Genomic DNA, 12947 nt, shown 5'->3' with positions numbered 1-12947 from the left:
GTCTCACACACGTCAGAACACACCCTTACCGAAGCGTTTTCAGTAACACAGTGTGCGAAGTGCGTGTAAACCGAACGGACGCCCACGCAGATGATAACAGTCAGGCACGCCGACTCGCACCCGCTGCCATCAAGACACCCTATCATACTGTGATTTATACGTTAAATAAAGCATCTTTGACAGTGAGGGGAATTAGCTCAGATGGTAGAGCGCTCGCTTAGCATGCGAGAGGTACCGGGATCGATGCCCGGATTCTCCACATGATAATATTTTAGTGATTATGCTTGTGTTTTAGAATTGCATTATCCTTCTTTTGTGCATTATCATTATGTTCCACGAAACGGTCCACGTGGTGCATCATCAGACGGCGCACATATTTAATGGAATTAGATATTTTGTTAAGGAAAAGAAAAAAAAAAAAATATCGGTACATTTTTGTTATCTCACACCCATTAAAAAATTGCCATTAAAAAACTGGGTTACCTCCCCACTAAAAAATCGACTTAATGTGGCGACAAGAGATTGAATTAAAGGGGTGAGATCCTTTTGATTCAATACTTCAACACATTGTTGACTTTTGGCTTCCCCAATAGGCTTGGTTAGGATTTGTTAGAAAAATGTTATTAGATTCAGTAAGATGTTTACTTTTTTTCAGCTTTCATGTTTATTAATTTTTTCACTTTTGTATGATTTGTTATATACATGCGCAAAACATGTATGAGGGTTTTTTTTCTAAACAAAGTAAATAATTTTTTTTTACACAAAGTAAATAAATTACACACTACCTGTTTTTGGTAAAGAGTCCATTAAAAAGTCGGTCTTTCAAAATCTACTGTTGTTCAATGGTATCAGTACATGAGGGACGTTACAAGTAATTAGCTTTTGCGTTACCCCTACCAAATTGGTGGACTTGGGCACATCGTAGAAATAGATGAATCTATGATGTACAAATACAACGGAGGATGGGATAGAGGGGGATCAAAATAGGTTTTTTAGTCTTTGTACCTGACCGTTCTTCTGAAACTTTTCTACCACTTATTAAAAAAATTATCAAACCAGGGACACCAAAATACACCCTGGAAGAACGTAAAACGATGCTTTAAGAGTAAGATGGGGAAGATTCAACAACTTTGTGTCTTATTTATTTTGTTTTAAAATAAATTATTTATTTTGTTAAAAAAAACCCTCATACATGTTTTGCGCATTTGCGCTAGATAGTCGTTGTAGGATCGACTAGTCACGATTAGCTAGCGCAGATGCGTGAGTGTGCGAGTGCGCGCACCGGGACCACTCTTGAATAGTACCTAGGATCGATACTCCGATACTCCACTTCTTAATGCTTTTAGTGCGTAGTTTTGTTTCAAAATTCTATTAATCAGCCAAAAAGTTAGAAACATTCTTTTATTAGTTATTAATTAAACCTGGCTAATGAGTGAGGGGAATTAGCTCAGATGGTAGAGCGCTCGCTTAGCATGCGAGAGGTACCGGGATCGATGCCCGGATTCTCCACTTATTAAATTTATTTATTTTTTTATCTTTATGTATAATTATTGCATACTTAAAAACTCACACGTTCTTTTATTGCTCTCAATCATTCGATTACGACCATACTAGAGCAATGTCTTCAATGGTTTTATGCCATCAAATTCATCGAATTACTTATTGTATTGAGGTATTCATTTTATTGCTTCTACTTATCGAATAGCTAAGTCTTAACAGTCAACCACACTAATTATATCTACACACGTTATATTACGTAAAATTGCAGTTGTTGCACACTATGGTTATTATTGTTATGAAATTTTGTGGAAGGGAGCTAGTCGAGCACCTATTGAACACTGGAATCGATGTAATCGACTAGACCCTTTCACTCAAAATTTCAGGCCTTGTGCCTTCAGTAGAAAGAATTATTATTTCCTTTGCCTAAGCAAAGGCGGAGGTATTGTTTTCAATCGTGTTTGTTTGCTTGTTTGTTTCGGATGAAACTTTCAGGGATGTTTGGCCTCGTGACTGGTACGAACTGATTAGATTTGGGGAAGAATCCGGTTCCGGACAAGGATGCTGGATTATTTGTTATATTTACTTTACATGAAGTATTACGATCTTACGTTGACTTTCAAGTCTTTTTCTGATTATCTCCGTTGACCTGGTTAAGGTCAAGAAAATCTGTTAAGGTCATGCTCAAGTGGTTATGGTCAAGCAAAACTGAGCAGAATGTTTTTTACACCAAGACAAAACATGTACATTAGTTAAGATCAGAAGCCATGAGAGCCACTGCCTGGTACTGCATCTAGAATATTGTAAACTGTTTGATGATATTTCTACCGGTTCTTTACATTCTTTGAATAGAAGCGAGGTTAACTTTGCCTATTATCATGTCGAAATTGATAAAATAAAGTACCAGTATTTACAGCGCATGGAACTTACAAGTGAGGTTGTAATTTCGAATCCCGGACCGAGCTGCGTGTTGTGTTCTTAAGCAAGACACTTTATTTCACGTTGCTCCAGTTCACTCAGCTGTAGAAATGAGTTGCGGCGTCACTGATGCCAAGCTGTATCGGCCTTTGCCTTTCCCTTGGATAACATCGGTGGCGTGGAGAGGTGAGGCCGGCATGCATAGGCGACTGCTGGTCTTCTATAAACAACCTTGCCCGGACTTGTACCTGGGAAGGTAACTTTCTAGGTCATGACCGAAGGGGGTCGCAGCATTTACAGCTGTCATCGAACCCAACTTGTCCATCCCTATCCTAAACTGTCACACACATTCTTTTATTGGCTATTAATTAAGCACTTGTTACCTGTAAGGGGAATTATCTCAGGTGGTAGAGCGCTTGCTTAGCATGCGAGAGGTACCCGGATCGACATCCGAGTTCTCCAAGTACGATCTTTTCTTATAGAGGTACACTTACAATTTAGAATTGTATTCGTTATTATATCCTGTAATGTCAAGCCCACTTTTTAATGGTTAATAATTAAAAACGGCAAGGCGGTGAGCTAGCAGAAACAGTATTTCGTCTGCCGTTACGTTCTGAGTTCAAATTCCGCCGAGGTCGACTTTGCCTTTCATCCTTTCGGGGTCGATAAATTAAGTACCAGTTGCGCACTGGGGTCGATGTAATCGACTTAATCCGTTCGTCTGTTCTTGTTTGTTCCCTCTATGTTTAGCCCCTTGTGGGCAATAACGAAATAGGTATTTTGTCTGCTTTTACGTTCTGAGTTCAGATTCCGCCGAGGTTCGACTTTGCCTTTCATCCTTTTAGGGTCGATAAATTAAGTACAATTTGCGTACTGGGGTCAACCTAATCGACTGGCCCCACTTTCCAAAAAATTCGGGTCTTGTGCCTAGAGTAGAAAAGAATAATTCAAAAACGGCAGTAACGTGAGGGAATTATCATAGACGGTAGTTCGTTTGCTTAGCATACAAAAGGTACCGGGATCGATTCCCAGGTTCTCCCCATAACATACTTTCAGTGCGAGTTTGCGTATAAGAATTCTTTCATCCTTTTTACATATGTATGTTATCAGCATTTTGCCGTAAAGTCATATGCATTGTTTTATTGGCTCCAGTTATTCGACTGCGGCCATTCTAGAGCAACGTCATTAACAGAATTCTGCCATCCTATGCAACCCATTGCTTATAGCAGTGTCATACACACACTATCGTTCTCTACTTATCGGACAGCTAAGTTTTAACAGACAACTGCACTGACTTATACCTACAAACAACTCTACAAACCAGTAATATATACATTACTTAAAAATCAGAGCCACGTGATGGGAATTGCCTCAGATGGTAGACTGATCGCTTAGCATACAAGAGATATCGCGATTGTTTCCTGGATTCTCTTCTGTATACTTCAATTTTAGAATTTTGTAATTCCTGTACCTTAGTTGACAGTGTACCATGTGAGACATCCTAACAGTCACATATATTATTCAAATGATTTCAGATCTTTGACTTCGGCCATGCTGGAGTCTTCAATGGTTTTAGGATATCAAATCGATACTATTAGTATTGTAGTCTGGTTTATTTTTCTTTATTTATCGAATGGTCAAGTTTTATCTATCAAACTGAAATAATAGGGACCAAATGCTTCCGTATGGATGGTCATAGTTGAATAAAAGACATAAATAAAAGGCCTGATTACAAGGGTACCATGATGGTACCTCACACCAGCCAATTAGGTAAATGCAGCTGGAGCAAGATTAAAAATTGCGTTGAAACACATACTAAAAGAATAAAAAAAAAAAAGCACAACTGGAGAATCCGGGCATCGATCCCGGTACCTCTCGCATGCTAAGCGAGCGCTCTACCATCTGAGCTAATTCCCCGACTGACTGATTTTCTTTAATTTAGGTATATAGCATGAAAGATATTTTCATGTTTGCTTATGTATGGACAGAGTGTGTGTGTGTGTGTGTGTCTGTATGTGTGGCTGACTGCTAATATCGGCATGTTGGGGCATTGTGTCGTTACACAAATAAACATGCACACAGACACACAAATGCGCACACACACACATGCACACATGCATACTCTCTCTATCACACACACATTGTGAGAGAGAAACTGCTAGGAATTCTGTTATCCTACACAAAATTGCACTAGTTGCACACTGTTGTTATCATTATTATTATTATTATTATTTTATGTTTGACTTTTGTTTTGCATTTGTACAAGTTGGATCCAAGTCTCACCCAGAGACCTCAAGAGACAACAAGTTAGAAGTTCATGTAGGTGTTATGCCTAGGGTACCATATATTTGGATTTGTACAGTTTTGTTCTAGTGAATATTTAAGAATATTATTATTATTATTATTATTATCATTATTATTATTATGTGATATCATGCATGCGTGTGTGCGTGTATGAACTTCCAGGCACAGGCGTGGCTATGTGGTAAGAAACCTGCTTCCCAACCATATGGTTACGGGTTCAGTCCCACTGCGTGGCACCTTGGGCAAGTGTCTTCTACTATAGCCTCGGGCCGACCAAAGCCTTGTGAGTGGATTTGGTAGACGGAAACCGAAAGAAGCCCGTCGCATATGCGTGTGTGTGTGTGTGTGTGTGTGTGTGTGTGTGTGTGTGTGTGTGTGTGTGTGTGTGTGTGTGTGTGTTGTCCCCCATCGGCGTTTGACAACCGATGTTGGTGTGCTTACGTGCCCGTAACTTAGCTGTTCAGCAAAAGAGTCCAATAGAATAAGTACTAGGCTTACAAAGAATAAGTCCTGGGCTCGGTTAGTTCGACTAAAGGCGGTGCTCCAGCATGACCGCAGGCAAATGAGTGAAACAAGTAAAAGAATAAAAGAATATGTTTGACTATTGCTTTGTATTTGTACAATTTGACTCCAAGTCGCACCCAAAGACCTCAAGGGACAACGAGTTAGAATTTCAAGCTGGTGTTATGCCTAGGGTGTCATATATCTGGTTTTGCACATAGTATTGTTCTAGAGAATGTCTATCAAAACATAAGTAAATCAGAAATTTGCTTTAAAAGTAATTTGATTATAAGATGATAGTCTGATCTTAAGATGACAGTAAAAGATATTTGTTATTATGTCCGTTTAAAAGCATTTCAACACCGTTTACAGATTAAAATGCATTTGGGATTACAAAAGCAATATTAATACGTAGGATATGAGCAGTTCCCATGAGCACTATTTTTTGAATTTCTTCCATTTTGGGTTCCCTGGTATCTGAGCTACGTAGCAAGCAATAAGCCCCTTTTGTTATCATTCTCAGGGCACCTATAACAACAGGTATCATTTTAGTCATGAGGCTCCACGTTTTGCCAATATCTATTTCAAGATATTTATACTTGCTCAGTTTTTGGTAGGTCTTAAGAGATACACGTATGTCGATTGGGACAGTCATATCGATGAGGAGGCATAATAATAATAATAATAATAATAATAATAATAATAATAATAATAATAATAATAATGATAATTATAATTATTATTATTATTATTATTATTATTATTATTATTATTATTATTATTATTATTATTATTATTATTATTATTCAGTAGTTTTATTTTTATAACGTGCTTTCACTTCACTACCGAGCGCAGCTCTGTGCGCCTTGGGTATGTGCTGTGGTTTGCTGTGGTGCTCTTATGTTTACTGTATTGAAAGTGTTTTGCGTAGAATGTGTGCAGTACCCAGTAGTGCAATTTTCTGTATGTTATATATATTTGTAAGTCCTGCTATTTTTGTTATGTATTTGTCTGAATATTTTTTTATTATACCTAAGGCACCTACTATGATAGGAATTGTTTCTGTTTTTAGATTCCACATTCGAGTTATCTCTATTTCCAGGTCTTTGTATTTTGAAAGTTTTTCCATTTCTTTTTGAGAAACGTTGTCATCTGCTGGTATTGATACATCAATTAGAAAGCATTTTTTTTCTTCATGATCTTTGACAACTATATCTGGTCTATTTGCCTTAATTTCTCTATCTGTGTGTATTGGCATATCCCAGAGTATGGTTGCTTTCTCGTTTTCTGTGACCTTTTCTGGCGTGTTTATTATTATTATTATTATTATTATTATTATTATTATTATTATCATTATTATTATTATTATTATTATTTGTGTTATTATTATTATTATTATTATTATTATTATTATTATTATTATTATTATTATTATTATTATTATTATTATTATTATTATTAATAAGGCGGTGAGCTGGTAGAATCGCTAGCGCGCTGGACGAGCGGTATTTAGCCCGTTGCTACGTTCTGAGTTCAAATTCCGTCGAGGTCGACTTTTCCTTTCATCTTTTCGGGGTCAATAAATTAAATAGCAGTTGCAAACTGGGGTCGATCTAATTGATTGGCCTCCTCCCCCAAAATTTCGGGCCTTGTGCCTAGAGTTGAAAAGAATCGTTAGCACGCCAGGCGAAATGCTTAGCGGTATTTCGGCTGTCCGAGGTCGACTTTGCCTTTCATTTTCTCGGGGTCGATAAATTAAGTACCTGTTGCGTACTGTGGTCGATCTAATTGATTGGCCCCCTCCTCCAAAATTTCGGGCCTACCATCACCATCAACACCATCGTCAACCGGAGCAAAAGCAGCTGAACAATTAACAAGCGAAACTATTGTATAGTACGTACAAAGTATTATTAAAGTGTAAAAATGGCTACTGTTTACTTTTGAAATAGCTATTGGTCATAGTTAAACTGGTATAAAGTACATTAGTAATATAATTGAGTGTGAGAAAATCAAAGCCAGATTAGCCAGACTATTTAAAAAGATACATTCGTTCCGGAACGAAGATTACCACACACCATGAAATTAATTTAATGATTGGCGGCGTCTGGTAATGAGTTTTCGAAATATGAAAGATGTAGTTGTCGTTATTGTTGTTGTTGTTATTGTCGTTGTTGTCGTTGTTGTTGCTGTGTTGGTAACCAGCGATAGACATGCAACTACATCTAAGCTACAGTTTTCACTTACACATACAAAAGCACGCAGACACACGCCTATATATATACATAGGTGCATAAACACTTAGGCGTCATGGTCCCTACAGACATGCACACACAATGACACATAGATATATACATACCAGCATAGACTGAACTATATAGATGCCGATCAACATTAGATAAGCCCGCACACGTGTGTAAATATATGTGTATATGTGTTTGTGTACAGAGATTGATTGACAAGTATATATATATATATATATATGTACAGGGTGCGTAAGATATTTGAGGACAGATTTATGTTTATAAAAACAAACAAAAAGAAAACAGATATATAATAAGAGATAACTTTATCAAAAATGCTATGAGGATAAAAATAAATCTTCTTTCCTGTAATGTCATTCAATAAAGCCATCTTCAGCTTCAACAACTGCTTCTATGAGATCTAAATCATCTACATGCTCGAATCAAGTGGTCCTGGTTCATTTTGGACATTACTCCGAAAATGGTGGCTTTCATAGAATCTTTGGTGTTATGGACGTGTTCATTGACTTCTCTCTCAACAACGTTCCACATGTAATAGTCCAATGGATTTAGATCTGGAGAATTAGGAGGCCAAATGTTAGGAGTTATGTGATCTTAAAAATTTTCAGCCATCCATTCCTGTGTTACTAAAGCCATGTGTGATAGTGCAGAGTCTTACTGAAACACATATGGCCTTCCTTTGCATACACTGTCTGTCCAGGGCTTAACAGTTATTTCCAGGACCTCAACGTAGACGGCAGAGTTAACTCTAAGGCCTTGTGGAAAGAAGTAAGGAGGAATCACATGTCCTTCATTGCTGACAACCCCTAAAAGCATGAGAGTTGCCGGAAAGTTTGTATGCAACTTCAGATGGGTCTGCACATAACCATCTGTCATTTCTTGTTAACTTTCTGATTTTGGTCGAAGTTTTTCTCGTTTGAGAAAAATCAAATCAAATCTTCTTCCTCTGGATTTTTCAGTTTGTTTAAGAGCCTTTTAGATCTGATGTAGTGAGTTTCTTTTGCTTTTTCTGACAAATTGACTTTTCTTCATCATATAAGACTTATATCTGATGTCTTCATGGACAACATCTCTGACTGTTCCTTCTGACACATGGACACCTTTTGCAATTGACCTAATGGACTTTCTGGGATTGTAATCAATGGTCTGTTGAACTTGCTGGATAAATTCAGGTGTTCTGATGATTTCAGAGTGTTTAGAATGCATTTTATGTTTTGATACTGGTAATATGTTTCCATCTTCAGTCTCTAACTCCTCACAAACTTTGTAGACGAAAGATCTGGCAACTTTAAAAATCGAGATATTTCTAAATTGCTATGCTCAGCATTTATAACCACAATAACGGCATTGCCAACTTCGCCAATAACACAAATGAGAATTGATAAGGTGAGATTGGAAAAATTTTTGGTATTATTTATCTACCATTACACATGTTTCATTTGCTAATAGGAGTTACAAAATCGTACATGTAGAAGAAACATGTAAGATATCTCCTATTAGAAATTCTTCAAACAGGGAATCGAATAATACCCATAAGTAAATGAAATTTGTGTAATGGTGAATCAATAATACCAAACATTTTTTCTAATCTCCTCTTTATAAATCTAATTACTAAGAAATATTTTCCGGAATTTTCAACTCTTATGCATACTTCACACAAATATAACATCTACAGATGGATTGGGAATACGGGAATCAGCAGATGTGCTTCAAGAGGACATAGCTTGGATTTTAGCTACAAACACACACACACACACACACACACACACACACACACACACACACACACACACACACACATACACACACACATACACACACACACACACACACACACACACACACACATTCACTGTTTGGTCATTGGACAGAGGTCCATACTGAAGTATCTATGGCAACAAGCTCTTTAGTCGGTCATAAGGACCTTAGTCTAACTCTGTCTGGTACTTTATCCAATCGTTATCGATTAGAACTTCTTATTTATGGGATATTTATGGGATATTTATGGGACCCTATTTCGGTCATGAATGACCATGGAATTGTGCCTAGAAAGTTATCCTCTGAGGTAAAAGTCCGGGCAAGGTTGTTTATGGAAGACCATCAGTCGCCCAAGCATACCAGCCTCAAGTGCATGGTTTGAGTGTAAGGGAGATAACAACGCAGAGACAGGTTACCATGTTACGAAACAGATCACCAGTGGGACAGGTTACCTTGTTAGATATTAAGCGGAATCAGGGATTGTAGTTGTTGTGTTAGTGGTGGTGGGGGCTTAGTCACAGGCCAGCTGTGATCGAACAGACAAACGTTCGAAGATATTCTAAGTGTGACCATTGTGTTTTTTCTGTTGCTGTTGTGAACCCATGATCACATTAATAAACAATGTCTTTCTTGTCAGAGAAGATAGAGTTTGATTTGAGGAAATACAGTTGCTATTTCTAGCAGATAAAGTAACCACATTGAAGGACCCTTGTTTTCGTACTTCGTGACTGTGTAAACGTTGGGTAAGAAAAGGAGAATATACGAAGAAATTCGTGTAAATACTCGTTGCATGTAAGTATGTATATGTATGTATGTATGTATGTATGTATGTATGTATGTATGTATGCATGCATGTATGTATATATGTATGTATGTATGTATGTATGTGTGTGTGTGTGTATATGTATGTGTGGGTAGGTGGGTAGGTAGGTGGGTAGGTAGGTGGGTAGGTAGGTAGGTAGGTAGGTAGGTAGGTAGGTAGGTGGGTCGGTAGGTAGGTATGTATACATACATATATAGATGTATACATACATCTATATATGTATGTATATGTGTGCGTGTAAGATGTATATCCAAAAAATATTAGATAGATAGATAGATAGATAGATAGATAAAGAGATAAAGAGAGACAGAGAGAGAGACAGAGACAGATAGACAAACAGATAGACAGAATGATAGATAGATAGATAGATAGATAGATAGATAGATAGATAGATACATACATACATACATACATACATAGACAGATAGATAAAGGGAGTGAGAGAGAGAGAATGAGGGAAAGAGAAAGAGAGAAACGGTGAGTAGGAAGCATACGGACATACAGACAGACATGCGGACACAGGGGATGGAAAGGGATGAGTTGTGAGCTGTGAATAAATAGTGAAGGTGGGGTGGGGGTGAATAATGCAATGAACCATGAAAGGCGAAATTCCTAGAATAGGAACCTGGAAGGTTTTGAAGGCCAGAATGAATCGAACAAGGATCATTAAATGTAAGGTGTGTGGGGGGTGGGGGGAGGGAAGAAAGAAACGACGGGATAAATATAAGGAACAGACAGAAATAAGGACAACAGGAAGATGAAAGAAAAAGAGATGAAAGAATGAAATGCATGGGAACAAGAAAGAAAGAAGGAGAATAAGACGGAAAGAACGAGAGAAAGAAGGAAAAGGAAATCGATGAAAAAGAAAGCATGTATTGAAAGAAAGAAAGAAAGAAAGAAAGAAAGAAAGAAAGAAAGAAAGAAAGAAGGGAAGAGAGAGGGAGAGCAAGAAATAAATAAAGGGAGGGTGAGAGAGCAAAAAAAGTATTACATAGAGGAAATAAAGAACCAGGACATCCAAATGATGTGGATGACGAAAATAAAATAATAATAATAATAATAATAATAATAATAATAATAATAATGATGATGATGATGATGATGATGATGGTTACAAGTTTTGGCACAAATCCAGTAGATTTGGGTGAAGTGAGGGTTAAGTCGATTAAATCGATTCAAGTGCTCAACTCGTACTTATTTTATTGACCTCAAAAGATGAAAGGCAAAAAAAAAAAAAAAAAATCGACATCGGCCGAGTTTGAACTCAAGAACGTTAGGACAGAAGAAATGCTGTCAAGCATTTTGTCCGGCGTGCTTAACGATTCTGTCAACTCGCCGCTATAACGACGACGATGATGATAATGCTGATGATGACGACGACGATGATGATGATGATGATGACGGTGGTGGTGGTGGTGGTGGTGGTGGCGGCGGCGGCGGCGTTGGTGTTGATGATGATGTTGATGATGATGGTGATGATGATGATAATGATAATGATGATGATGATTTTTTTCCCCTGTTCATTCACACGAAGAAACGCGTTACAAAGTCAATGACAGGACACAACTATCAAAAACTTGAGATGGCGCAAAAGCATTGTACAATAAAATTGATAAATGCAGATCTAAGACGCTATAAAGCAGATACAAAGAGTAAAGACCCCCCCCCCACTCCACCCTTCGATCATGACTGACCATGGGATTGCACCTAGAATGTTACCCTCCGAGGCACAAGTCCGGGCAAGGTTGTTTATGGAAGACCAGCAGTCGCCCATGCGTACCAGCCCCTCCTCTCCACGCCATTGGTGTTAACCAAAAGAAAGGCAAAGGGGCCGATACAGCTTGGCACCGGTGACGTCACAACTCATTTCTACAGCTGAGTGAACTGGAGCAATGTGAAATAAAGTGTCTTGCACTAAAACATAACACACAGCCTGGTCTGGGAATCGAAATTGCTACCTCATGGTTGTGAGCTTGACGCTCTAACCACTGAGCTATGCACCTTCATGCAAAGTAGATATATGCATATGTAAATAATGGTGAATATGGCGAACCCACCTACATACAGGCGTATGAATGGGAAAAGCAGCCCCAAACGTTGGTTAGACTAGACTACCTGTGACCCGTTGGGTCACCAATAATTCCAGGTACAGGGAAAGCCTGAGTTTCCCAGCAATGGAGTTTTGCTTCGTAGGGTTTTTAAAAAAATTTTTTTTTTTTTACTTTTCCAGGTTATTTCACATGCTTTCAAAGAATGTGATATCGTAATCGCCTCCTTTTCTCAGAAGAGGAAAGATTTGGCTACTATTTCTTGCATGCTCTGCTACCGCGTGACAGATATTTCGGGTTATTTATCGCAAATAGCTGCTACGTGGTAGTAGGGTGTGTTAGAAATAGCAGCCAAATATTTGGAGGTGAGATACGTTGAATGCATTCGAAAGAAACCTATGGAAAAAACTATTTCATACCGAGGTTATGAACGGGTCTTTTACGAAATATTTACCGTATTTTTAAAGTCATTTTCACTTTAGAATATTTTCCCCATCATAATATGTCAAATGGAAAGGTTAGAGGTTCTTTCTTTCAGGGTTAAGTTATTTTCGGAGTATTTTCCTATTATGCACCGTTTTGGATATTTATATCCCTCAAAACCCCGAATATCTCAATAACCACTGATCCGATTTATGCGGAACTTGTTTTATTTTGTTTGTATTCACATTTCAGAATATTTTCAGAGTACTTTCAGAGTATTTTCTTATTATGCGCCGGTTTGGCTGTGTAAGATTGCAAGCAAGCAAGCAAGCAAGATTGAAGTTCATTTTTAATATAATATAGATAGGTAAGTCACAACTCAAAAGTAGCCTGGTTCTGCTACAGAAAACTACG

At 37.8% G+C, this 12947-nt stretch overlaps 1 protein-coding gene and 3 non-coding genes across 4 annotated transcripts in view; 2 read left to right on the top strand and 2 right to left on the bottom strand.

Moving 5' to 3' along the window:
- Positions 1–12947, bottom strand: part of LOC106880591 (transcription factor RFX4-like) — a gene marked incomplete at its 3' end in the record, with an annotated part of 235974 nt that overhangs the window by 158359 nt on the left and 64668 nt on the right. The window lies entirely within an intron of this gene.
- Positions 187–259, top strand: Trnaa-agc (transfer RNA alanine (anticodon AGC)). The gene has a single exon. It is a non-coding gene; the product is annotated as a tRNA-Ala (tRNA).
- On the top strand, positions 1437–1509 carry Trnaa-agc (transfer RNA alanine (anticodon AGC)). The gene has a single exon. It is a non-coding gene; the product is annotated as a tRNA-Ala (tRNA).
- On the bottom strand, positions 4260–4332 carry Trnaa-agc (transfer RNA alanine (anticodon AGC)). Its single transcript has one exon. It is a non-coding gene; the product is annotated as a tRNA-Ala (tRNA).

Source organism: Octopus bimaculoides, chromosome 5 (genome assembly GCF_046866305.1).
Source record: "Octopus bimaculoides isolate indiv1 chromosome 5, ASM4686630v1, whole genome shotgun sequence".
NCBI lineage: Eukaryota > Metazoa > Mollusca > Cephalopoda > Octopoda > Octopodidae > Octopus > Octopus bimaculoides.
This window is presented reverse-complemented; position numbering and strand designations above follow the sequence as displayed.